This window comes from Phlebotomus papatasi, chromosome 1 (genome assembly GCF_024763615.1).
Source record: "Phlebotomus papatasi isolate M1 chromosome 1, Ppap_2.1, whole genome shotgun sequence".
NCBI lineage: Eukaryota > Metazoa > Arthropoda > Insecta > Diptera > Psychodidae > Phlebotomus > Phlebotomus papatasi.
In genome coordinates this window covers 69,072,820-69,095,751 of record NC_077222.1, presented here as the reverse complement: position 1 = coordinate 69,095,751, position 22,932 = coordinate 69,072,820, and the positions used below count along the sequence as shown (strand labels likewise).

The 22,932-nt window shown below is 32.6% G+C and overlaps 1 protein-coding gene across 4 annotated transcripts in view; it reads right to left on the bottom strand.

Annotated features, from left to right (window-relative positions):
* Positions 1 to 22,932, bottom strand: part of LOC129799092 (uncharacterized) — a 207,623-nt gene that overhangs the window by 134,277 nt on the left and 50,414 nt on the right. The gene's annotated exons all lie outside the window — the stretch shown is intronic.

The following is a 22,932-nucleotide window of genomic DNA, read 5'->3' as shown; positions in this document are numbered from 1 at the left end:
GTAAATATAGTGAAGAAGATTACGTAATTCTAAATTACAGAATGTAGTATTAACATCACTCGCTAGTAGAAGATTATTATGAATAATTTATTTCGTTCATAGAATATAACTACATTTCTGTATATCCGGTAATATTTTTGCAATTTTAACACATAAGTTCAGATAATCTCCTATTTTTTTTTGGTTTGTCAGTTTTAACTCAGGACGAACTCAGATGAAATATTACTTTAACCCTTCACTCCACGTTCTCATTAAACTGTCAGTTAAAAAGAGTCGCTCTACTTCTCTATTCGCATACGTATTTCATCATTCATCATCGCATTAGCCACCCTAAGCGAACTTCAAACTAGTAACGGCAATAATACTAAAATTTTCATGTATTAGGGTAGGTCCTGCATGTTTGAAACACTATTTTATGTTTTCGCTTTAAGCATTATTTCCCATACCCAGAGACCCCAGAGAATGATCTTAAAATTTTGTCTAACACTTAGTTGCACCAACTAATAGATTTTACTGAAATAACTTGAAACTTGAAACGTTAAGTTACCGGGGGTCAATTTTCCGATCCGAATACTTACTGAAGGAACCAATATTTCTCTCAAAAATTCACACCTGCAGACCAATTACCCATCCAAGACAACCCCCCTTTTCCTTGGAGATCCACCAAATATAATTCCTCCCATGACCGAATGGAGAAAATAGGATGTGGGCCCATATAATGCTATTTAATAGTACTTAGTATTTCGATAGGGTTTAACAAAACTAACAATGAACGATTAACAGAATACTCATGGTTTTCCGGAGGTGGAAGACTCCTCTTGCCGATGAACTCAGATGCTGGTCCTCTGTTCTGCTGGTGTGATGTCGTCTCCTACAGAATTTCTGAAGGTTTCCCCAAGGCCTCTTGTCAAGACAGAAAGAGTCCCACTCATTTAGAAGACGAGTTGGAAGGATTGTCGAGGCCAGAGATTCAGTGAAGATGATGTAGAAGATCCTCTCCTTTCTCTCCACTTATTTCCTTTGTGTGAATCTCCCAACTTCCAGGCATCTGTTGAAAGAGCCGTCTCCTTCCTGCAGCCCGAAGTCCTCCATAATACCCTCACTCTCCTCACTATCGGGCCTCCTCCAGAGGAATCTGCTGGAGAGTCACTTTTTAAAACTTCACCCTAAAAGTGGAGCGAAGCTCCTTTTCGGTCACCGACTTATTCCAGACTGCCCTCCAGTTGAGAGGGGATCACATTTTATCACCTCGAACGGGAAAAGACGATACTCACACAAACACATATTCATCACATAGCCCTCGGAGATGCTATAACCGATTTGAGACTAACTTCAGACATTAGTTCATACTTCAAATATCAATAACCGAAAAACGGACGTTATAAACTCGATTAGTGTTTTTGTCGCATTTGTTTAAAAATAATTGAAAAATAATCGACCGCGTCTAAAACTACTTGCGTTTCAAGCATGCAGGACCTCCCCTATATCCAACGTAACTATACTTGAAACATACTAATCTACTAGGAACTAAACTACGCGAAATCTACTAGGGGAAAGTGGGGCACTATTAATGTGCCCCACTATAAAAATGGGGCATTATTATCGTGATATAATTTAGCTGCAGAAACAGATTGAAAAGCTAAATTACATAATGATACGTCTCAGTTCCACTTAAACATGGGATAAAAATTCCAATTTCGTGCCCCATTTTCAAAGGTGCCCCACTTCACCCTAAGTATGTTTCAATGATCCATCGAGAAAAATAGGGTAGTAAAGTTTGCCATTCTCCATACAAAATTCTAATAAAGGGGTAGTACAAAAGTCATCTAGCATACGGAGACTTATATCGGACAAACAAAAACTGTATGTACTTGTTCGTCTTTAGAATTTACTATCCTATACAATTATAAACTTTTGGAACCACTCCCGGAATAATTGAATATTATATTTTCAATTTATGAAAACACGTGTAAAAGTGCACTCCAAAAGATACACAATTGTACATAGACATGACGTAACATTTACGTTAATAGGGTGGAATCACCACTTCTAGCCAGTCAGTGTTCCACTTTCCGCCACTTATATTGAAATCGCATTTTTCCCACTATCTATGAAATAAATTAGCTGTAAAATTATTTGTATCTCTACTGCTGCTACTTATAAAGTCGAAAAACACAAATTTTTTGTTTTGAATTAAAGTGTTCGAGCATTTTTTAGAGCAATATTTCAATCAAGTGCATAGTATTCAATATTTCTTACCAAATATACCAAGTGTCATGAAACTTTTATCGAACAAAATTAACGTTTTTTGATAAATAATTTTGTCTATTTAACATTTAATTATATTCGACGAATACATAAAATTTATATTTAGTTATTAAATAATTTATTTTATATTACTTTTATGTAAAAATGAGCTATGGCGGTAAGTGGTAATATTCTGAAACTGATTTACCATCTGTCGCCATTGCTTTTCAATAGGCGACGCTAACTTCACTTCATAGATTCTCAGTTGTCAAATCTGCTTTGTTTACTTTCTGCAGTAGTCTAAGGACAGAATCACATTGACAGTAAAATGCTCACCGTCACCGTCAAAGCCCTCACCGTATTTCGTTGATTTACGCATTTTCATTGCAATTTTTACGCAAATTTTTCATTACGATATTACCTTGTCTCATACTCGGTGGCACTAGGTGAAAATAGTATAAGAAAATTGAATAAATAAAGCGAAAATTCGATAAACGGTAAACAAAAAAAAAACTGTAGGATTTATTTGCTACAGTTTTTCGTACAGTTTTTTTGCTCACCGTTTATCGCATTTTCGTTTTATTTCTTAAATTTTCTTATATTATTTTCTCCTAGTGCCACCGAATATGAGATAATGTAACACGGTAATTGAGAATTTGAGTAAAAATTACAATGAAAATGCGTAAATCAACGGAATTCGGTGAGGGCTTTGACGGTGACGGTGAGCATTTTACTGTCAATGTGATTCTGCCCTAATAATTAAATTTCTCAAACAAACGTGAAAAGTGAGTAATAATGAGGAAAAATTAATGCTGAATATACTATTTTCTTAACATAGCCTAAAACAATCCAGTTTAGACCTTTCCAAGTGGGTGGCGAGAAGTGGTTACAAAACTGGCGAAAAGTGGTAAAAAGTGGCGACGAAGTGGTTATTTTTGCATTGTTATTAAAAAACAGTTCTTTAAGTATTCCCAGCATTAAATTAGAGGACTCTTGTTTTGACGAATCTAGAGCCAATACATTCAAGTAACTTTATGTCAAATTTGAGTTATTTTATAATAAGGGGTCAAAAGTTATAATAAAGTTTATTTCACTTTTTCCTAAAAGTGGTAATAAGTGGCTACTCCACCCTAGTTATCTTTGCTCAAAGTACTTTGCTCAAACTAACGTTTTCTTTAATGGTAAATTTTTTCCCTTATGTGAGCAACAAATACAATTGATAAGTTAACAAAAATTTTTATTGTAATTAATAACTTTTCAAAATGATAAGGAAGTGTAGGAATATTTCGTATACAGTGAACATGCGAACAATGCAGATTTTCTTCTTTGTGTGCAAAAGGCTGGTTCGTGAATTCTTAGCCAAATTCTGATTCTGATTCTGATTCTGAAATACTTCTATTCATGACTAATATCTCTTTCACTATTAGCAACACATTTTCAGGAGAAATAAGAATGTTTTAGAATTTTATGCACATCAAACAGAAGTCAATCAGAATTATCTTTTCATTATAAGTGTGTCTGATGAACTGAAATTACTGAAATATTCCTATTTTTCAAGAATGCATAGCTAGTACTAATACTAGAGTCATGACTAGAAGCACTTCAGAATTGTACCCCAGAGGAGAAATGACGATCCGGATTTTTACAAATAAAGAGAAAATTTCCAAAGTTTGAAGGCTCACTTTGAACGAACCATGCCAACATTCCCCTATAAATCAGAAAACAAATTCCTTGACAAATTCCTTTGTCCCTATTGTCATGATAATATATTTGTAAATAGTGATTATTATCTCTGAAAGATTTTCAAATTCACTGTCTTTTCCCATGTGTACTGTTTAGTGAACACAGACGTGGAAAAGTTTTCCGAACTTTCTTTGGGAATGTTAGACGAAGCATTTAAATATACTAAAAGGCACCTAGAATGTTTCTCCTTTCATATCATGTTATGAGGCTTTTCTAGGCTGTACCTTTTATCGACTGATTTCAAATTTTAAAGCCTTTAGAATCAATATTGCTTCAATATGAAAGTTAAAAATCCCTATTTATAGTTGAAGAATAACATTATGGGATATAATTCAGCTGATTAGACACCCAATAATTTTCCCCATGGCATACAACCTGCCCTCGTTCGTGGCCATCGCGATGTGTACAGAATATACACAACAGCGATTCATTGAACCATTTGTTGGTATGGTTGGTGCATTGTGCGGTGTACAGTATCACAATATCAAATAGTAGCAAACCTCTCTTTCGTAAGGTCATCCCAGAAATTTCACGAACACCACTGAATGTTTCAGGAAAACATGAGAGCTATTTGGATTACCTAAATTTTTGGATGCATTTTTGGGAAAAACTCTTTTGGTCAAACTCAACTGATTCTATGTGACAAAATGGATTTTTTTTCTCAGGGAGGGCTATAAATTAATGATGCAACAGTTAAATCGCAATTAAAATTTTATAAATTCGTAAGCTTTAGTTTAGTCAAGTTTAGTAAGCTTTTATGGACACCAGTGGATAAAATTAACAGTTCTTATCTTTATTTGCCATTACTTAGGAAATGTCATTATAGCTTTAATTTTTATAAAACCCATATTCTCAAATTCTAAAAAGCTCTTTAGAACTTATTTCTCAAAATACTAGGTACATTTTAGAGTCTTTGAAATATGATATTAGGGCTATTAGCATTCGTACCATGGTTAAATAGCTTTCAATCAGCTCAGACAATGAATCTAAAATAAATATTTATTCAATTTATTTTATATTCAAGCTATTATGAATCGTTTTTTTAACATGTTCATATCGGTTCTGACTATTCTGACTCAACAAATATAAAAGAAATAAAGCTGCATTTTGGGAAATAGTTTACGAGTACAATGAGTTGGATTGCGAAACTATTTTATCAACATAAAAATTAATACGAGACAAATTTTATTAAAAAAAAAACTATAATAGGATAAAAACATATAACGGGAATTGGACCATTTTCGAAATTGGGCTTTTGTCTCCATTTTTAAATTAAACTGGATCTTATCAGGATATAATTTAGCTCCGTAAACAAATTGTGAAGCTTTATTGCATTATGATAAAGCTCAATTCAATTTAAAGATAGCAAAACTAGGAAAAAAAGCCCAATTTCAAAGCTGCCCCAATTCAAAGGTGCCCCACTCGCCCTATTAAGAAAAATCTTAAAAATATTATATAACTGAGTCATGGAATCTAAATCGCTAGAACGTGTAATTCGTAATCTGAGATGCTTAATCATCTCCGTGCATCAGACATTTTTTTTTCTATAAATAATTTACTTCGACCTTTGAAAAAAAATTTAATTGTAGAATTAAATTAAAAAGTTTAAGAAATGTAAATTGGATGTTCTTCCCTTGAAGCTTTTATCCTTTCAGTTTATGTTCACGTAGAGAAAAAAGAATCAAATATTTAAAAGTTTAAAATCAAATTGTCCTGAAAGGATTCATACTAATGGTTTAATGTTTAATTGATGAACGGTATTAAAAGTGTTGGCTTTTTAAATTTTCATAATGTAAACAAATTTGATTTTAAGAGGATGGTGCAGGAAATTTTCCATGTTTTTCATTAATGACTTTTATCTTATACAGATGAAATTTTCAATAAAGTGTTTAGTAATTCTATATAATATTATATTGTAACAGAGTTCAATCTTTTGAAGATAAAGATGAATAGCAGATAGACAACATCAATTCCTCATGTCAAAGCGATTAAAGTACTTAAACTTAAGTACATTGTAAATAAAAGAAGAGTTTTTAAAACTAATACTTTGCTCAATATTTCGTAAGTACTGAAAGTTTGAAAGAAAGAACTTAAGATTTTAGATTTCAGTACACTTTTTAGTAAATTATATTTTAAATATTATACATAATAACGTTATTATATGTCAAACAATTTGACCAATACCATATTAAAGTTCTTATGCTTTAAGTTCGTAAGAAAAATATTGGTCAAGCCTAATTTCCCATTTGGGTTATGCAAGATGTTCTTTGACAGAAAACATCTTTACCTTCAACTCTGATTTCACGCACAGAAAATCAGAGGGGATGAAGACTTTGGCTATTGGTAATGAGAGCAAAAGCCATGGCAATGGAGTGATTTAACCATCACTTCCATGGAGGAAGGAAGAGAAATTCAATTTCCGATTCACTCTTCACCGTGTCGGTAAGGTGGGTGAGAAATTCATCAGCGGCAGCTTCATGACATCATCATCAGTGGTTTTAGAAAGCACAAACGATGATCCTCTCATGAGACGCGCCAATGGAAGCAGTCTAAAATGGTTATGTCATGATTTATTATTCCCCCAAAAACACACATCACACCACGTCATATTAAGCTTTCCTTCAGTATTTTCACGGAAATTTTCACTCGATTTATTGTTTCACAATACACCATGAAAATTGTGCATTGTTGATGCTGCGAAGTGGAGTGTATGGGTGGAAGTTTATCATGAAGTGTAAGGGAGGATAGATTAAAAAAAATATTTATTAAAGTTGGTGTAAGATGTTTCCCAGGGTGAGTATCCAGTTTGTAGATGTCAATTATTTTTGTAATTACTCTGTTAATTATATTCTTTTGCCCTGTCGCTAGGGAGTTTAATTAATGTCGCTGTGAATTAGCATGGAAGCATGATGGAAATCAAAGCTCTACTCTTATGTTCACAAGAAGGGCAATCTTCTCTCTTTCACTTTGCCCAATGCCTCGAAAGTCACTTTCACACTTTCACCCACCAGATCTCTTTCAATTTTCCAGCATAATAGTTAAACCATTGATTTTTGTATACATTCAAGACATCTTTACCAATCTCTATATTAAACTGTCTATATGCAAACCATGGAAAGGTAACAACGAAACTTTTGAAATTAACTCTAAAGTCCAATTTGAACAATTTCAAAAAAGGGCTCATTTTGTATAGCACGTTCCTGAAAGAAAATTAAACTTGATAGCATTATTTAAAAAAAAACACACTCATTTACAAAAAAAATTATGTTTCAAAACAAATTTTCAAGCAATGTGTAGCACTAGAATTTATATACGAGTTTAATCATTTTGTGTTTTTATTTTTGCCATTTTATGGTTTTTACTGACTTAGATTTTAATTATACTCCTATCACAAATCAGTAGGTGTGTCTTAAATTTTTGGGGTAGTTTTCTTTCCAATCAAATGGTATTTTACAGGGGAGACTAAACATTTAAGATCAGCTACTTGAATCCCGTTTGATACATTAAAAATTAAAGAAAAGAACTATCATTAACCATAATTGTTGAAAGAAAAAATAAATGGAATTCTAAGCATTATTCACAGGGAAAATTGGGTTTGGTCCAAACAATTATGAAGGTTATGAGTTTAACTTGATTTTCTAAGAACAAAGCATAAAATGGAAAATATTCCACAACACATATTTTGGCATTGGAAATAGGCAATATGGGAGACTGGGGTAAAACTTGTCAAAACGCTTATTTAATTCTTTCATGACCTCTGAGAACACTTAAACGTTTTATAATGAGCATATTCTTATAGGAAATTTACTGCTCTACAACATTGCAGAAGATATTTTCCTCTATATCGAAAGAAATGTGATTTTCGAATCATTTTCTAAAAGTCGATTTTGTGGAGATTCTCAAAATTGCTGGGGCAAATTTTATCAGTCTTCGGATAATATGTGATGTTTTACTCTCGCAAACGTTAAAAATATCAAATTGACATATTTTTATAGGAAATTTATTCCTCTACAACTTTGTCGAAGATAATTTTTCTCTATCTTAACGAGAAATGTGCTTAATTTGAGCTAATCAGTATTGATATTTTCTATAAGCTAAATTATTCCAAAAATAGGTCTCAAAATTTTATTATTTTGTATTATACATAATCTTTCCTCGGATCCCTTGAAACTTTGTAAGTTTAAGAAGGTTCATGAAGGCTATCTACAGTCATTCGAGGAGAGTTAGAACAGTGGGAGAGATGGACCACTTCGTCTCCTGCCTACACCCTATGCACGATCTCCACCTCATTTGGTCTATTTGTGCCCTTCAACATTCTAATGAAAACCCCCAAGTTACAGCTTTCTACCCTTAAAATTGTACGAGAAAATGGAAATGGATCTTTTGGATGTCTGAAAAATGGCCAAAAAATTTTATTTCGCCATAAGAACACGTGCATTTGGGGGTTGAGGAGAGATGGAACTTAATAGTTTTGGCAAAACTTCCGGTGTGAATTTTGGTCAATGTTCTTCAAAAACTTTCAAGTCAATCTTAGAAATTATTTTCTCTAAATTTCTGGTAAGATTGATTTGATACACTCAGAGAAATTGCCATCGAAGTATATGAGCCACATATTCCACAAAATAAATCATTTATACTGAAAAAATAAAATAAACTGCAATAAATTCAATGAAATAGTGTTCAAGTCTAAAAGCACTTCCCTCTTATTCTAAATTAATAAAATAAACTATAAATATTTTGCTAAAATTAGGGGTGTTCCATCTAACCCTCACTTTTTTTGAGTGCCTCAAAATGCAACTTTTTTTAAATCCTATTTTTCGAAGTGACTATTTTCATCTAGGCTTTTCTAATATTGATATCTTAAATTTAGAGTCTTCAAATCCTTCAAATGATAAACCAGTGATATTCGTCTTTGTCTCGCATTCAAAACGTATCCGCAATATTGAATATAAAAAAGGTATTCCATCTCTCCTCGAATGACTATATAATAAAAATTTCAAGCCTCAGTCTCTTTTATTTTAGAAAATAGTGAATATATTGAAATTTTCGTTTTGACAAATTTTGCCCCAGTCTCTCCTACATAGAAGATAATTAAGGTGTGATTCTGGGGAATAGGCAAGACTGTTGACTCTTGGGCGGATCGATTCCCTGGCTCGATTCACTGTTGTGAGTTCGAGTCCCGCCCGGTGCAAAGATCTGAATGTTTAGAAAAAGACATTTTCACTGTGATATAACGTAATAAAAATGCACCGCCTCGCCCAACAACTCCGGGAGCATGGAAGAAGCATTCACCATACTACGGGAAGGCGCTCCTGGGCGGTCTACAATGGACTTCGCATATTCTTCCCACACGGGATATAACGCATTGTAAAAATGATTACCTTGTAATAAATATCTCGATACGATTAATAATAATTAAGGTGTTAATGAATGGATACATGTTTTTGGTCTGTAATACCCTCTAGACTTAGACACACTTACGACTTAAACCGAGGGAAGGCTTAACGTAATTACAATCAAACTAATGATTATTTTTATAAAATTACTGCTCAATTTGTAATCTAATCAAAATAACTCTGCAATATTTGCAATAAATAATTTAGAAAAAAATAAAAAAATATTAATTCCCAAAATTTCTATTTCATTTTTGTTATTCGGTAAGTGCTACATTTTCTGAAAAGAAGCTTTTATTTATTGTTTTTTTTGTTTGTTTTTAAAATATTACGAAAATTAATATATTAAATCTGTTCTAGAAGAAACCGTTTTAAAATATTTAAAATTTTGGTAATTCTTTTTTAATTGTTGAAATCTTTACCATTTCTTCGATGGATTACCATCCCTATAGCTATATGAATTGGTATCTTATGTCTTGAAAAATCTCAGTATTCGAAACTTTTTTTTAATTATTCCTCCCCAGTTTTCCTTATTTTGTGCGGTGATAATCGTTTCAGTACTTTTTCGAATTAAAAAAAAAAAAGCTTTAAGTACATAAAAAGCAAGAAAGGTGTAAAAGGGAGAAATCATAAGTATCTTGTATATGCAATAAGTTTAGTCGATTTGAAAAGTACCTTGTCATCCTCAATAATGTAAATTTTTTGCTTTAGTACTTTTTATGAAAATTACTTTTTAATTTATCGCTGCACTGCGACGTTAAATGGTGGCAACCACCGTGGATAATTTCTACATTGCCTTTCATACCAACACCATCATCATTAGACTCTTCTCGCCCCTTTTCCACCCTCCAGCCACTGAGTGGAGAATTTTCAGACTAAGTGGAGGAGTTGGGGATAAAATGGTGAAAATACGAGTCAGGAAAATAGTATTAAAGGAAATTTATTTAGAGGGCACATAGGGAAATTCAATTATTTTTTATGAATCTAAATTTCCAGAATCTTTTCTTCAGCACATTTTTTTTGCACCCCCAACCATGGTAAGCTCTTTTTTTTTTCTCCCTCTTGTACCACCCACCACCCATTCTGTGATTTTTCCTCATCCTCACTCTCTAATTCCGTAGCACTTGTACGGATCGTAGTGAAAAATTTTGATACAGCCATACCAAATTCTTCACTTCCATTAATATTATACAACTTTGTGCTTTTTAATGTTGAGAGAAAATTTATGCAGTCGCGAAGATCAAACGATTATGTATAGGTTATTATTCTAATTAAAATTTTATGCTTTTCCCTTTCGTCATGCCACACGAGCGAAAATGAAAATTCAATGCTAATTAATGCTCTTACATTGAGCCTTTTATCACATAAACTTTTGCAGATATTGGTGTGGTGAGAATTAAATTAATCTCCAGTGGAGGAAGAATCTTTTTATGTCGTGTTAGATCCATTATTGAGAATCAGGTAATATTCAAATAAGATTCGAAGTTTGTCTTTAAGCTTCGCATGAAAAAAATTATTTTCGTTTCGTAAAAAGTTTGAGTTCCATCGCTTTGTTTGATTGGGTGCTTTGACTAGCTAATCTAAGCCCCGCCAATCAGAGCTAATATAGCTAAGTAAAGAACACAAAAGCACTATATTGAAAATTTCATGAGATTAAATATTTAAATTCATGTGGAAAATACTTCAAATTTATTAGAAACGGTTCTATTTTTGAAATTCACGTTTATTAGGCAAAATTGTCAGGGTTTACGAGTGAAAAACTGTAATGTCAACATATAAGTTTTGCTTAAATATACAAAAAATAAGCAAATTTTGCATAAATTGGCTCATGAATATAAGTAATACTGTTTTACTTTTCATGCTCTTGAAGCAGATATTCTAGATACTCCCCAAAAGGAGATTGTCATTTTGATATTCATACGTGTACCTAAAGCTCCATGAAAATCTTCTTCGTGACTGTACCGCTGAGTCGTTGTAATAAATTTGTATTTAAATGTAATAAAGTGATAAAAAATCATCGTGTCGTTCAAAAGGGGTTGCAAAAGCACGGATGAAGCTCCCATTAGTGCGGAAAAGAGGAAAATTCCATTTTTAAGCCATATATTGGTGACAATGTTGACAGATTTTGATAAATTACATCTGCTACTACTGAATTCCTTATGCTTATGTATTGTGCATAAGGACGACACGGCAAAAAGAGTATTCATTCAGAGATAGCAGTATTTGGAGAGGAGGATACGGGTACCTCCTCTTTCAAAAGGAAAAAAAAATCGTCAACACAACCAAATGCGATGTTGTTCATGGAAAAGTGCTTCGTGATGAATGTGATTTATATTTCTATCATCAAATATGTCATGAGTCAAGAAAAGTGATAAAAAGAGCCTACAACATTTTTAGCGTTTCTCATTCAATTTTTCTCTGCTAGCTCACTGTCTGCTCATTTTTTTTCCAGTCCGTGGTTTCCGCCTAACGCGCTTTTTCCGCCCCCTAATTCAGTTGGGAAAGGAGTAAGGAAGCCCATCATCAATATCGATGAAAATATTGCGGATATAGAAGACGAACACTAACCCCATTCCTGTAAGAAGTGGTGCCTATATAGAAATTGGATTGTCGCATTTATATTTACGTTCCAAGGTACTTCAACAATATACCATCGAGTAAAAAAAATATCTGTGAAACAAAGCATTCCGCTACAACTTGCAAATTAAATCATAAATTAACAAACTCCAAAAATTATGCTTAATTTGTTTTATCAGTATTACTCCCACCCATACTAAACTTCATTTGAAAATTTCAGAAACTATAGAAAATTTCATTTTGTCACTATTGATTAATTAAATATAACTCACTCAGAGTTAATTACCATGATACTCAAACATTGCTTTTCAACGAATACATCTGCTTCCTCAAATCTCATTCAAAATTCATTTGAATATGTATGTTGTTTGTCTACATATCCAGCTTATGCGAATTGCACACAATCTAATCGCACTTTTTCAATAGAACGAACATGCATATCTCATTTTGTGATTTTAAGACTTTTGCATATTGAAAAAGTATTTTTTAGTATTCATCACTTGAATGTTTTTTTGCTATATAAAATTAACTTTTAAACATATAGAATAGTCAAAGGATCCGTATGGTACAGTTCTCGCTCTATAATGCAAGTGTCTAGGGTGCAATCTCCTTCAGATCATCAGACATTTTTCTGACAGACTTTTTCCAGTGCTCAAAACGCTTTTACACTAAACCTACCAAGACCGGTCAAATTGTTCGGTTTATAAGCGTTTTAAAATTAACACATATTTAAACAATAATGCTGCTATCAATCTTTATGAATTTATTAAAATGTGCATGTAATATATTTTTACGTGCTTAAATTTTAATTTTTTCCTTTTTTCCAAGAAATATTTGTTGAATATCCTACCTGCCGCGGTCTGTTATTTGACCAAGCTTTCTAAGAAAAACTATCAAAAACGGTTGGTTTTGATAGGTTTGGTGTTAAATTAGCGGTAATACATTTTTATTCATTTATTATCGCTTATCCAATAAAATATAATAATTCTTGTATATAAATCTCGTTTATAAGAAAGCCTATAGTTCTTTTTTGGAATGTAGGAACTGCAATTTTTTTTAAATTTATTTTTATAAGAATATGAATTTGAGAATAACATAGTTGCACAACAAAAAGATATAGGGTAAGTGTGCCAAATTTCGGCATAGTTGCATATAAGCACCGAAGTCCGAAGTTTAAAATGCAATATTTTTAATTCATATTGATATTTTTTGTTACTTCCTTTTCGGGAGGGTTGTGTGGAACCTTCAAAACTAGTTTGTCTTTGTTTTCCTTAAATCAATTGCTAAAATATTGAAAAAATAATAAAAATATGGAAATTGCTTTGGGTAGTATTCCGGCCACTTTGAGTGAAATACCGGCCACCTTTTTTCTGACCACATTTTGTGACGCAACGGATAGAAAATTTCAAAACGTCAAACGGAACGAGTTTAATATTTAGTTTAATACGTTTATATGACCCACAAGCCCTGAGATCTTCCGCGTAATTTGTCCTGAAAACCTGTAGAATAGCATCTCAAATTTACGCGCAGATTCCCGTATCAATTTGGCCTTCCTGAACTCTTCCAAGGCCTTTTCCACATCATCTTTTTTTATAGAAGCGATGGTTTTTTTTCTCTAGACATTGTAGAACTCAGAAATTGAAAAAAAAACATAAAATGAATAAGAAATTTAGGAAAGCAAAAGATGTTGCCGGAATAGGCAATACTACCTCACCGGAGAGACGTTCACAAAGTATATACTTTTTTATGCGAAATACAGGATCCAGCTGGGAAATTTTACCCAAAATTTAAAGATTGATTCACTATTAACATAAACAGAAACAATATTTAAAGAAAACTAATCAATTTTCATGAAAAACACCAAAGGAAAACCTTCTGCACTTCACCACAAATCACAAAACTACTAGAAACACAATCGACCTGTCACATTTTTTGTAAGACTCTTTCCACACTGACTTTTTACAACGCAATTTAAATTCAAATTATACCTAAAATTTAACGGTCTTTGTGTTAATACATCCTAAAATGAATAAATATTTAAAAGCAAAATGAATTTATTGACTATTCGAAGATTACATACATAATTTTAATTTATTTGCATGACCGAAATTACACTCAAAGTGGCCGAAATTAAAAGCTGGCCGAAATTTGGCACACTTCCCCTTCCTATGCTGGCTATATAAGCATATTTCATAACAGACGTAGGGGTAAGTGAGGCACCTTTGAATTTGGGCAGCTTTCAAATTGGGTTTTTCTTCTATTTTTAATCGGAACTGAACCTTACCGGGATATTATTTAGCTTTACAAATCCATTGTGAAGCCAAATTACATTGTGATAAGTCTTAATTTATTTTAAAAACTGAAGAAAAGAGTCCATTTTCAAAGGTACCTCATTTCAAAAGTGGCCCAATTCCCTCTAAGGTGAAGAGAACATCTATTGGCACTTTAACAACTTGTATATTTATCTATTTTTTTGGAAATCTTTTAGTACCATGTGCGATCGGATATGTCAAGCTGGGTAACGAAAACCCGACCTATTACTTGCATTTTATATTAGACACTAAATAAATTTCAATGTTTTGACGAAACTGTCAACAAGTGTTCTCTGCGCAATAAGTGATCCCTCAACCTTACCCATAAATTTCAATAATATAATGACTCAAGTCTGGGTTATACAGATTATGTTTTTGCTGTGAGAACGAATAGCTTTCGAAAGAGTCAAATAAAGTGGCAAAACTGTAACAAACTTTCTAAAATTGTAATTCAAATGATACAAACTTTTACTATCAAAAACTATATAACTTTAATAATATAAAAGTTTCGATTCATGATAAGGTAAATAAATTTATTTTAATTAAATCTGTTAATTAAATAAATTACTGTTGGCAAGTTAAAAGTTTCATTCTGCCTGGAAAAATATTTTGTGCGAGTTCTATTGGAAAGGAGCTTTATATACATCACGTTTACCTCTGATACGATCGTTACGCTTGGTAGAGCTTATATTAAGAATAAATACATTGAAAATGACTTAAATAAACCCATATGTAAGGTGAGTCGAGACAATATAAATAATATGAGGAAAATTATCGAGGAGAAAGTTCTCATTCACTCAGGAATGCCACATGAGTATTGGAATCTCCAATGTATTGAAGATGTGTAGAGTAGAGCTTTTTGTCTCCCTGCACCTTGGATCATCTCATGTTACCATCAGGGAATGGTGGAGCGGTTTAGCCATAAAAACAAATTGCACATTTCGCAGGTTGAGCTTTCCAATAATCAATTACTGGTTGAAGGGAAAATGGCAGATGAGAAAAGTGGAAGCTGATGACGATGTGTTTACCGTTCCGAGGGATAAAGTTTCTCTCCAACCCTCGCTTCCGTCACCTCATGATCCATCTCTCTTTTCACCCCACTCACCCCAACTCACATTCAGGAGAATACTGAAAAAAATCACCCCAAAGGAACTCGACGAATGTGTTTACTGTTTACAGATTCATTTTATATACGGCGCGCGGTTAGGATACGAATACGAAAAAAAATGTGACCAGTAAGTGGCAGAGAGGAATGGGGGTCTCTCAATACGGGGGTTGAGAAAAAAAATGCGGCAACATGAATGGCAATCAGAGAGCATTTGATGGATGTACAAGAATTGATCGACTATTCGACTAATTCCCTTGGATTATTGTGCTATAGAAATTTCTTCTATTGGCGCCAAACATCTAGAAGAAAAATATTCTCATTGAAAATACATTTAATTGCGTCTCAGTCGTCTTTCCCACTCTATAAGTTATTTACTTCCATATTCTCTAAAAGTATATAGATGTTGAGGATTAAGGTTGGTAAATTCCATATAACGTATATCTCATTGTGAAATGTTAGCTTTTACCATAGAATAGAAAACATTACATGTAATTTTATTATTTTGCTTTTGTTTACAAAAGAGAAAATGCATGTACCTACTTCTCTAACAAATAGTAATGAAATTTGAGAAAATTTTAAGTAGATTATCATTCTCTTGCTCGAACTCTGATGAGAAGAAGAAAGGAAATTCGGTACATCACTCAAAATTCCTATAAATTATTAATTTTCGTACGTTTATACGGTCTTCAAACCAAAGATTTGCCGATATGTCTTAACAGTTTTAACTTCTTAACAAAGTGTTTGTTTAGATTTAGAATAACGAATTTAGGGTAGGGGAGACTGGGGCAAAAAGTCACAAATTGAAAATTTGAAAATTCAATATCAAAATATGATAATATCCCATGCCTGATACTATTTGCCCCAGCATTTTTGAGAATGGTCACAAAATTACATTTTAGAAAACGGCTCGATAAATGTATTTCCTTACAAAATAGAGGAAAATTACTTTCACAAAGTTGTAGAGCGATAAATTTCCTAGAAAACTGCTCTAATTAGAAATTTCTGGGGCGTTCGAGTACTTTGTAAAAAAATAAAATATCCGTTTTGTGACTTTTTGCCCCAGTTTACCCTAAATAATTCATAGGATGTTGAAAAATATCTGCCATTTATTGGTGTTTAGAAATTTCAAATATGGCCTATAGCCTAAAAAAATCCCAATCTTCAATTTTTGAAGATAAACTATTTTAGAGGACCTATTTTTCAACCCATTTGTTTGAATTTAGTTTTTTTTGGAAAGGTCTTGAAATTAATAATTAATGACTTATCTTTCTCGTATTTACATTTTTTTGTTTTTGTATGTATGTTTGTAACTCACGCCAAAACGTAAAATGCGGACATCTTAACCAAAATTTGATGTTGATATGTCTTTATTTTTTATGAATCAATTTAGTAATCACCAAAAACACCATGTGAAGAAATAATTCACGAACAGTTCTTTCTCGTGAGTTCGAGCACACTGTAAAGCTGGGACTGGCTGGGACGCTTTGCCATTTCTTTAATTATGTACACAAAAATTCAATTTATTTTAATATATTAATTTTTCTTTTTATGGATCTCATAGTGTAATTAGTAAGAGTGTTTAGCTTCTAACTTGTAAGACCTTTAGCTGAACTGTCACAGTTGTGAATTCTACTTTTTCTTGTAAACAGAATAATGTTTAATAATAACCTGGTAGGGGAGACCGGGGCAGAATTAGCCAGCAAGTGAAATATTTCATTGCGTATAATTTTCTACAAGATATGTTTGTACCAGGCTGAAAAATATTTTAATGAATAGGAAGAATGTGTTTACTTCGAATAAGTAGTGGCTACCTCAATGTTCCTTTTATAGAAGGCTACTGTCTAATACCATGCGTGGCTAATTCTACCCCGGTCTCTCCTACATCAAAAGTAAATAAATATATAATATTTTTGTTTTAGAATGTAAATTTGACATTTCTCGTATTTTAGTTTTCTTTGGTATTCTTCGTTAGTTTAAATCTGAAGCGATCAAGTAAAATTGATTACAATTAAGAGAGCGCAAATAGAAATACAGAAGTAAGAAAATCACTTTTTCCAGAAACTTTTGATTGCCTTTTCAATAAAGTTTAATTGTCGATTGAATATCATTGATTTATATTTGAAAATTTTGTCATCTTTCAAATCAATCTAATATTATTGTTAATGTAATGTTAATTTCACACCTTTTTAAGGGTAAAATTAACATGAAAAGGGTAACTTTAACCCCCAATACACCTAAAAAGGAGAATATTTACACCGACTTCGGATCAATACTGCAGGGTAAAATTAACATTTCCGGAATGTTATTATAACTTTTTCGAACTTCTCTCAGTGTACGCTTTTCAGTGTAAATTCATCTTTAATTTTGAAAAATTTCTAAAAGTGATAATTCAAATTGATTCAATATGGACATTACGGTCTAAACAAATTTTAAATAATTCTAAAAATAAATAATAGTGTTTAGTAGTAGTAGTTTTAAGTTGTCAAAAGACATGGTTTTTGAATGTGTAAGAAATGTGTTGTATAGGGGATCAAGTTCTCGAAACAAATATTTATAACCATATTTCATAATCGAGACCAGAATATGTGAATCGACAAACGGCAGTGTATTCTTCTTTTTGTGAATGGTAGACTTCCAAAATTTTACAGCATTTTAGCAACAAAAACGTTTTTTATCATAAAGTTTGATCACATTATTTTTTGGAGATATTACGCTCAAACAGGTTTAATTATTATTTTTTTATTAAATTGTAATCTCTACAAAGATAAGTATAATTTATTATTTATATTACATAAAAATATCACAAAATTTCTAAGGTCGTTTTTCGAATAAAAATAAAATATCGATAAATTGAAAGTTCAAAATGTATTAGAACGATTACAACCGATTCAAATTTATTAGGAAAAAATATTAGATAGTTTTCCGATGATTTAATATTTTCTATAGTTTCAAAATATGTCATAGCCTTTTAAACTATGAACTTCAAAATTGGAAATAATAGGCGAACAATAAATCTTGTAATCTTAAATTAGTTTTCTTTGTTATTATTAAAGTTTACTTTAGAACCGATGTACATATAAACGGTTTCATTCTATATTATTTCAAGTCGACCTACAGAATACTTCGATAGATATGTCATTCTGGGGAATGCACTCTACAACTGGTAAAAATTTGGAAATTATCCGACATCCGACTGACGAAGAATACAATTTTTCCGAAAAAATTCTGGAAGGTTGTTATTCTGAAATAACGGAGATTGCATAGTATGAAATAGAACCGTAGATAGTGGCAGTTAATTATAAATTTTGAAATAAAGTAAGGTTTATTTCAATTTATAAGTCAAATGAGAATTTAAGTTTTTCATTGAATTGAAAGCATTGAGGAACCAAGGTTTTTGAACAAAATAGCCAAAAAGGGAAATATCTCACAAAGTTTTCCTCCAGTTTAATATGATATTTTATTTAATAATAAAATACTGAAGCAAATGGTGACATGGCAAAAGTGTGTGAGTTGGAAAGATGGTGAAAATTTACCAGACCACTATCAAATAAGAAAGTTTTGGTTACACAGAGAAATAAACAAACAATTATTTTCTTGGGAAACTTTCTCACCAAATTCCACAACACTTCTCTCCATCTGCGACCCCCATAGAGCCATCACACGGTTTCCCATGTCACTGCTAATATAATAGTTGGTTGATGGAAAGAGCTCTTTCACCCCCTACATAATAGATAAAATTCTTTGTCAAATGTGAATGCTGTGCTTGATGAAGATTCCACAACGTTCGAGGGAATCTTACCATGCAGCTTTTGTCCATGTCGATGGAGTTACCCCGAGTGTCAGTGGGTTGAAAGAAATGACATTTTGATCCCTATGTGAGCAATTTATGATGCAAAACCACATATTAGACTTTTTCCTCAACCACAAACATCCACGTGGTGTAGCAGAGATATCAATATGAATACCCATATCGATTCCCATTTGGTCATGTGAAAAATTCCGGTTGGTGACTGGAGACGATTCTTAGTAAAGCATTGAAATGTATAATTAATACGAGAAGGAGAGATTAATGGAATCCCTTATATACGATTAAGCACAGCATCCGGAAAGGTTTCAGATCGATTTTTTACCCCTTTTTGCCCCCTCTCTGCACCATCCAACTCTTTGCCGCTTGAGTAATGACGACAAAAGCACACGAAAAGCACTGTGAAAAGTTGGAAGAGACTTTTGGCCATTTATTCGCCACTTTTATCCCCCTGCATCAAACCCATATGTTTTTGGGGCGTGAGAGAAAATAAATATAAAGTTGGATATGACATAGAATTCAATCACATGGAAAATTTCACCCATCTAGCCAACATGAGACACTCATGTGCAGTCACTTGGATTTTGTTGTCCAATCAAATGAATAAAATTCACTCAAGATAATAAATTCTCACACCCATTGTCATACATAACATAGAATACCTATCCCCTAGTCTCTTCTTCCAGAAAACTACTCAAAGGGCAAATTTCCAATGAAACCACACAACAATCTTATAGCAATTGACTACAGAAACATTGGAGAGTTCTCCAGAGTGTATATTCTCCAAGTCCCAAAGGATCCAAAGTGTTTCTTCGTCTAATTAAAAGCACTAAACACTGCAAGTTTTAATTGTTACACTCAAGAGGATGTTGCGTAAAATTGGTGTGGATTTTATCATATAGAGTTTAAGGTATATATACCAAGAGTTGATTCCTCAATCATATACCCTACTGCCTCCAAGGCGACAAAATGTGTGCAAGATAAGTTGAAGAGTCAGACAAAAGGGAAATTCCTCCGTCTATGGTTGTGGGAGTAAAAGGATCAGAGTGCATTTCACCATATTATAACACACAGGAGAGACTTGTCTTCAATTTAACTTTGCAAATAGTCATGATTTTCCTTCAGTTGCAAAGTTTTCTTATGTACCAAGATTATTCCTCCGTCTCTTGCATATTCACCCCTCCCGCCCATTTAAGCCAAGAGTCTCTTGTATGAATTTCTAATTTTGAAACTCCATTCCTGTGAAATATCATTCGAAGATTTTCTGTATATTTCATATTCACACTTTCATACACTTTATTCTTAATTAAAATCTCTTGAATGTTCCACAAAGGCATGACATAAACTTTCAATGCAACTCTAAATTTTTTAATACCTTCTCTTGCAGCTATTGCTTGATAATTTAAATTATTCTCTTAGATATATAATTTACTGTAAGATGCCCTCCCTTCATTCCTCGAATTCACTACGAGAATCTTTGGGAATATACTAAATTGTAATTGAATTAAGATTGTAGAAGATACCGACAAGTAAGTTTGGTACGCCACGGTTTTAGAAAATCGTATTTTATCTAGTGAATAATAATCTCATTGAATTTAAATCAGGAGGTGGACAAGTCGAAGACTCCATTCCATATTATTCTAAGTCGAATTAAAATTATGTTACTCGGAAAGATACGTTGTAACTGGGATCGAACTAATACAACTAGTGAACATTTAGTGTTCAACTTTTTCAGAAAAAAACATACGGGCAGCATAGACATTTAGCAACTTCAAATGGCCCTTCTTAAAAGTTCCCATTATAAGATAGAATAATACGGAATAGTACCGTCGAGGTATAGTTAGGAAATTAAATGTGAGTGGTTGATGTGTTAATCGGCGCCGATCAAGCTGTTTGATCGTCTGATTGGCGCCGATTAGTCTCCATGTGCGGATGATCGGCTAGTCCAGCACTCGGAGTAATCTTTTGAGCGCTCTAGAAAATCAGTTTACACAAGGTCTAGAATTTTTAAATTAATATCAATTATTATGAAGTATAGACATTACAACTTTTATGATTTCTAGGACAAAAGCGATATTAAAAAAAAAATTTCCCAAGAATTTGAGTTTTAGAGATAAACTAAAAGTAACATTTTTAAGAAAAAAAAACAACATATAATCCTTAACTTAAATTAACCCCGACGTTTTTAAAGTTTACCTATTCTGTTTTTAATGCCTGTTTTACCTCATGGCTTTTATGAACTATATATGTCTCAACTATGCATTTTAGAAAATAATTTAAAAGTTTGTGTTTGTAAAGTTTTCTTTGAATCTCTCATGTACATACAGTTTGATCAGTTTGATACAATTTTACGATAAAGTTTGTGTTGAGTATTATTAAAAGATAAAGTATGTCCACGATAAAATTGTCCCAAATGATTTGATATTTTTATGACAGATGTCACTAGCTCCGCATTTTCGTTGTATGTAAACATTGGAACACGTGTTTTCATCTTTCTTTTGGTGAAACTCTCATCAAAATCTGTTGATTTTTTACTTAGGGGGAACTGGGGCAGTAGTAATCTGGGGTAGTTGTAAACACTGTGATTTTTTTCATTAATTTTAAGACTCCAGAGGATAAAACCCATAAGCATTCATAAATACCATGGGGATGTATGTCCACAGAAGAATTGGTCAATAAAATCCTAATACTTTAAAAATAAAAATCATTTTTCCCGAAAATGTTGATATTTCAATTATTTTGGTCATTTGGATTTCCACCTGGAAATTAAAAACTGTGTAAAATAATCGAAATGTAGCAATACCAGTTCTTTCCTACATCTTTTAGGATTATATTTATGGATTTACTAGACAAATGAGATTCTCATTATTTCAAAAGAATTAATAATTGGTCAGAAAACAGCATTTGGGGTAGATGTAACCAGGCAATTTCAATTTCACAAAATGAGTAGGTAAAAGAGCGGAAAATTGACCTTCATGCGAAATATCTATAATTCATAGATTACGAAAAAAATTGGTGGCGCTTTGTTAAATAAAAAGTCACATGATGTCAAAATATGGGGAAAATCCATTGAAAAATGTCTTTGATATGCATGCTTTTAGTTCTTTTGCTATTTTAATTATTCTTTGTAAAAAGTGTCATGATTTTTTGAAAAATATACAGTCTTTATATATCTCTTAAGTAATTAAAATAATCGAAAGTGGTGCAAAGTTAATTTCAAGGGTGGGAAAAAAGGTGTTTACATCCTCCCCAGAAAGTGGTTACTTCTACCCCAGGTATTTTGTGAAAAGAGAAAAATGCACAGGGACACAAATTTTATTTTTATGGAAAACTCAATTGTTTTCCAGCATCCGCATTACCCTCGACGAATTGCCTATACCCAAGGGTAAAACATGAGCTAAGAAATATTTTCCAAAAAATCACGGTGTCCTTGGAAAATCACCTCAAATTCGCATCTATCGAAAATGGTTACATGTGCCCCAGTCTCCCCTAGATACGAAACAACAATGAAAAAGAGAACTTATCGTGTACATGTACACGCATCTAAAAAATACTGGAATCAATTACGCGGACCTTGGAAAACTCACAAATACCTCACGCCAGACCGTCCGGAGGGTGATTCTTCGATTCCTCGACAGTAAAACTGCCCTTTCTGGGCAGTGGAAACCTGGATGTGGAAAAAATCGAGGTATTGGAGATCGAGATTTGGAGAAAAAGGTGATCATGTGCTGCAAGAACAATTCTTCG